Here is a 5,807-nt window from a genome sequence, read left to right on the forward strand (position 1 = left end):
TACTTCAGAACATGTTTGAAAGACAAATAAACACAACTCATGCCCTCAACCTGTACTTGGGTGGACAGAGAACGAAACAAGCCTCCAGACACAAAGGTAAGTTCACCAATTCTATGAAAAAAGGAAAATGAACAATCGTACTCTTAAGAAAAATGATTAGTAGGGAAAGTTCTCCTATTTTTTGGTTTAACTTTTTCCCCCCTTCTCACATGCCTTATTCTTCATCCCACCCCCACCCCCACCCCCTGCTTCTTATTACTGTGTGGTTTCAAAGCTCGAATGTGCTTCAGTAAACATTCAAATACCTGAATACCCTGGACAGTCCCATGCTCAACAGTGAGGCCACACTACTTCCCTTCTCTAGTTCCACTATTTTTAGGGGTGATGAGTCAAATGCAAAGAAAGGAAACTGATGTAACAAATCCATACAAAGATGTCCCTTGCTAAACCCTCAAAAAGCTAAAAGTTTTTTACTCAAATGTGTATGCAATTAACTGAAACTCAAGGGTTAGGGATTAAAGAAGAACATGAAGAATGCTTCCGTTCAATCGCGTGTTACATAAAAGACTGGTTCTGGGAGAAAATAAGGGTTAAAGAACTAATTTGAGTTCTCATGAGTCTCTACCCAACTGGAGAAAAAGAAGAAATAGATTAAGTAATGAGGCACTAGAACACCTTGTGAAGACCCTTGACTTTTAAAAAGAGAAGGTACCTTCCATGACTGACACTGGAAGATCCAAACCAGCAGCCAAGACAGGATGTGCAATGCTGTCCTAGGGCTAACTCAGCTTAAAGTTAGGACGGCACCCCTTTCCCTGCAGTTTAAATTACCCAAGCCAGAGAAAGCTGGAGACTGGAGTATAGCAGGAAAGAAAAAAAGTCCAGCTCTAACCAATTTCTCCTAAATCTCCCTTAAGTAGATTACTTAAACCCTGCATGCTTCCCCCATATCCCTGCCCCAAGGTTTTTCCTTCCCCCATCTTCACTCCTCTCTGAGAGAGGCTGGAACCAACAACAGTTTCCTGCCCCTTCCATGCCACCCTCTCCAATTACTATCCTATCCGATGGACAAATGTATGTTTGGTGCAGCTAAGAGCTGCAGCACTGAATTTGCTAGCCATGTAAGCCTAGTGGCATGTACGTAAGGGGAACATGAATTATCAGTCATCACTTTCTCAGGCCTTTGAGGAGAGAGACCAGGCTCCCTTGTTGTCCTCTTCTAATTTAATTCTTCGAATCAACCGTGTGCAAGCAATTAGAAACCATGTCTTACAGATTTATAAAATGAAATAAAGTAAATAAGCTTTGCGTGAGAAATTTTTAAAACCAGTTAAACACGCAGGGTTTTAACAGAAGCATAACATTTTGACAAGTTGGACACTGCTACTCATTTTTAATCAACTACATAAAGCACTTAAACGCTACTCCGTTTTTTAAAATAAGAATTCTATGCAATTAATGAGGTAAACATCTTCTCAAATTTTATTATAGGTCTGAGTCTGTCTAATAAAGGTCAGAGATAATAAAAACCTGGAATGAAAGGCATTTTTATATATTTTACCTTAATTTATGTTTACAATAACTTTTGAATGCACTAATTATGTATTATATGATCATTTAACAGATAGAAGAAATGGGTTTACCCAGAGCCACATAGCTAGGAAGTAGCTGGAGTTTCAAACCAGACTTACCTGGCTTGTCCAACTTTGTAGCACGCCAAACCACTTCTCAACTTGAAAAGGCCCTGGCCTCATTCCTTCTCACAGGCTCCCGGGCCACAGTCCTATCATCAGGGCTCGGTAAAGCACACAAACCGTACTTGGTTACAGAACCTAATGGCTACCAAGGGAGAACTTCCTGACGCTGACTCCCTTTTATCCTGTAGGAAGAGTGGACACTTGCTACAACCTCTACTTGCTGACAACTATTTATTCACAGCTCAGTCATTCTTTGGATTCACAGGTTTACAAATGCTCACTTAAACAAGCCCCATTCCTCCATTCTTTCTTCAAGCCCTCCCTTACTCATTACATCAGGGAAATCTTTTCTCTCTTTCATTTACTTTCTCATTCACAGTTGGAAATTATAATATTCTTAAATATGGATGATACATGTAAAAGCAATGCTAAAGGTGCACTGATATCAAAGAAAGGGCTTCAAATTTTAAAGTAAAAACAGATTTGAAGATCTGTGATATAATGCTGAAAAAAACTTGAAAAGGCACCTTGTTTCCCCAAACCACTGGCACTGACTGGATGCCAGCTCTGACTCATAGCTAAGCTATCCTATCCTATAAGACAGAGCAGAACTGCCCCCGTCGGTTTCCGACACTCACTCTTCGTGGGAATAAAACGTCTCATCTTCCCCCTGCGGACTGGCTAGTGATTTCAAACTGCTGAACTGGTATAAGCAGCCAAACATGTAACTACTATGCCACCAGGCCTCTTAGCCATTCTCCCACAGAACACCATAAACAGCCGTCTGCCGATTTACGTTTGCTTAGTCAAACCTGCACTCAAGCATCTACAAACATCAAACAAATATTTCTCACATTTAAAGTACCACATTTTAATTTTCCATTAAGTTTTATTTATTTAGTTTGGCAATAATATAATTTCCCATCAAATTTTACAAACAGTGCAGAACTTGAACCATCTGTTATGATTGAAAACGGACTGTGGTAAATAAGCTTAAGGACCCACACACTATTGTCTTTTGTATAAAAAGAATAATTTCCCACTTATAATGCTAACCTAACTCAACAATCTCCTCCTTCTATTCAGGAGCTTCAGTTACAGGCAGAGGACAAACACTCGAAGGAACCTGTTCTAAACACAGGTAGAGAAAGGGGAGAAAAGAGAAGGGAAGTGGATTTCACACGTTACTTCTGATCCAAAGCATATTTGAGAAATTCCTTGTTTGAAGAGGCCAAGTTAGATTAATTTATGTATTAACATTTCTAACCTATGTAAGTCAGTGAAAAATGAAACTTGATAAAAATCAACATTAGAAGTATGAATGCCTGCCTTAGGATAATTTGTTTAGAGGAAACATGAAGAAATCCATGATCAAGACTAAAACCTTTAATATATTTATCATTTCTAAACAGTTTCCTAACTTGTATTCTCTCCCAACCTTCAAAAGTATAATTTTGACCTGAGCAAGAACTGCCTCACCTCTAATTTAAAACAAAACCTACTTCTTGTCTAGGCACAGTCCCGTTCAGAATCTCCTTCAAATACATCTGCATAACAATCCTTTTGCATAGATCAAGCATAATTTGTCAACTGTGTCCCTTGTTGTTTTAAGTGTTGTTGTTACAGGTAATTGGATAAAAGAGGCTCCCGTAATAAACAAATACCTAATTTTAATAAAAAAAACATTTATTAAGAGAATTTACAGGCTAAGATCAGTTACTTCATACTGTTTAACAATAAAAGAGAAGTTATCAATCATTTAGCTAGTATGGCAATAAAAAATAAACTGTGATGAGTTTTTAACCACAGAAAAATAACCTAAAAATTTTAAGTCAGCGTTAACAGGCATTTCTACATCCACGCTGAGGTCTCCTGCAAATAAAACACAATCTAAATATATTCAAATTTTAAAGTAAAAACAGATTTGAAGATCTGTGATATAATCCTAAAAAAAAACTTGAAAAGACACCTTGTTTCCCAAGTAACCAACACTAGTATCTTCTAAAACAATGTCAGCTATTTAGAATTATTAAACCGTAGCTATTTAGAATTATTAAAACACCAAACTTATAGCAACTCACTGTCAGGAAACAACTATATTTTTAACAAGGGAAGGTCAAAAATACGAAGCACAACAGAATCCTCTATGCTGCTAAACTAATTTGTTGCATCTATTCCATGTTATGTCACTACTAACATTCAAAAATAAAGACTACTATAAAATGGAAGTTTCTATAGTCTTGCATAATTAAAGAAAGATTAAAAATCCTATCATCGTGAATGAGGGCAGCGTGTGATGGGGACCCAATGCCCATCTGCAGACAACTAGACATCCCTTGTAGGGGGGTAGTGGGGAGGAGATGAGTCACTCAGGATGCAGTGTAGCATTAATGAAACTCACAACCTTCCTCTAGTTCTTAAACGCTTCCTCACCCCCACTATCATGATCCCAACTCAACCTTGCAAACCTAGTTAGACCAGAGGATGCACAGCAGTGCTGATGGGAACTGGAAACACAGGGAATCCAGGACAGATGAAACCCTCAGGACCAGTGGTGAGAATAGTGATACCGGGAGGGAATGGGAGTTAGGAAGGGGGAACCGATTACAAGGATCTACATATAATCCCCTCCCTGGGGGATGGGCAACAGAAAAGTGGGTGAAGGGAGACGCCGGGCAGTGTGAGATATGATAAAATAATAATTTATAAATTATCAAGGGTTCATGGGGGAGGGAGGAGCGGAGAGGGAGGGGGAAGGAAGGAAGGAAAATGAGCTGATTCCAGGAGCCCAAGCAGAAAGCAAGAGTTTTGAGAATGATGGGGCAACAAATGTGTAAGTGTGCTATGCACAATTGATGTTGTGTGGCTTGTGATGAGAGTTGTATGAGTCCCATAAAATGATTTTTTTAAATGTAATCTTATGAAATGTAAAAAAAAAGTAAATGTTTAAAAAATGATGATTGCAACATATGTAAATATGCTTGAAACAATTGATGTATGGAATGTTATAAGAGCTGTAAGATCCCCCAATAAAGTGATTTAAAAAAATTTCTTAAGACAAGACTCCCTGTACACTATCAGGGAATGCTAAAAACCTAGTGGACATTTTTAACAGGTAGTACCAAAATTTATTCAGAAGTGCTAACTATATAAATCATTATTGTTTTTTCTTTTTAACAAATCAAAAAATATCTCACTTTAATAGTGCAAACCCTATTTGTAAAGTGCAACAAAATTAAAGATGTCTTCATTACTACCAAAGGAGCCCTGCTGGTGTTGACCCGTAAGCATCAGACAGACTCTGGTGCACCAGTTGCTCTGTGGGAGAAAGAGGCTATCTGCTCAGGTACAGATTTACATTCTCATTCTCGAGGGAAGGGCACTGGAACTGACTGCGAGTCTACAACTCTTTTTTTTTAATCATTTTATTGGCGGCTCGTACAATTCTTATCACAATCCACACATACATATACATTGTGTCAAGCACATTTGTACATTTGCACAACTCATTTTAAAGGTGATTTAACTGTGGGGGGGGAATGTTCTACAATTGATCAATTGTGGTATTGATTGTACAATTCTCAATATGAATGATTGAACTATTGAATTGTATGATATGTGGATTATATGCCAATAAAACTGTAAAAAAAGAATTAATGTGGAAAATAATAGATATTTACTTATCCACAAAAAATGTTAATATTTTGGATATAGTAACTTAAAGTGTTAAATAAATTTAATCTGCTTTTTATTTTTTTTTAAGAAAAAAATAAAGGTACTACCAAAAATGCAACAACAACAACAAATGTACAGTCTCAGGAACCCTTTATAGCAAGGTTGAGGAACTTCTTGCCCCTGGTCCATCTAAGGACCGAGAAATCATCAGTACCAACCAACATCACATGCCTCACCTAAGAAATGCAGGTGCAGCCAACACATTAGGGGTCAACTGATTAAATATCTGACCAGTATGGCCAGATAATGATGTTATAAATTTCCAAAGGGCCTTTGAGAGAAAAAAGGTTCCCCACCTCTGCTATAAGGCAGAGACAAGTCCATGTCAAGAGATTTATGTGTTTTTCATTGACAAAGATAAAAACACCTACAGGG

The 5,807-nt window shown here is 37.7% G+C and overlaps 1 protein-coding gene across 5 annotated transcripts in view; it reads right to left on the minus strand.

Annotated features, from left to right (window-relative positions):
- The window catches only part of ZNF148 (zinc finger protein 148), a 149,988-nt gene that overhangs the window by 88,603 nt on the left and 55,578 nt on the right, over positions 1-5,807 (minus strand). For 2 of the 5 annotated variants that reach the window (XM_045287502.1, XM_045287499.1), the window contains exon 4: positions 1,692-1,795. The exons of the other annotated variants lie outside the window; for them this stretch is intronic. The gene's annotated coding sequence lies outside the window, so the exon portion shown is untranslated. The remainder of the gene's footprint in view (positions 1-1,691; positions 1,796-5,807) is intronic. 5 annotated transcript variants of the gene reach the window in all.

This window comes from Echinops telfairi, unplaced genomic scaffold (genome assembly GCF_000313985.2).
Source record: "Echinops telfairi isolate 266 unplaced genomic scaffold, ASM31398v2 ScPeMD7_17;HRSCAF=63, whole genome shotgun sequence".
NCBI lineage: Eukaryota > Metazoa > Chordata > Mammalia > Afrosoricida > Tenrecidae > Echinops > Echinops telfairi.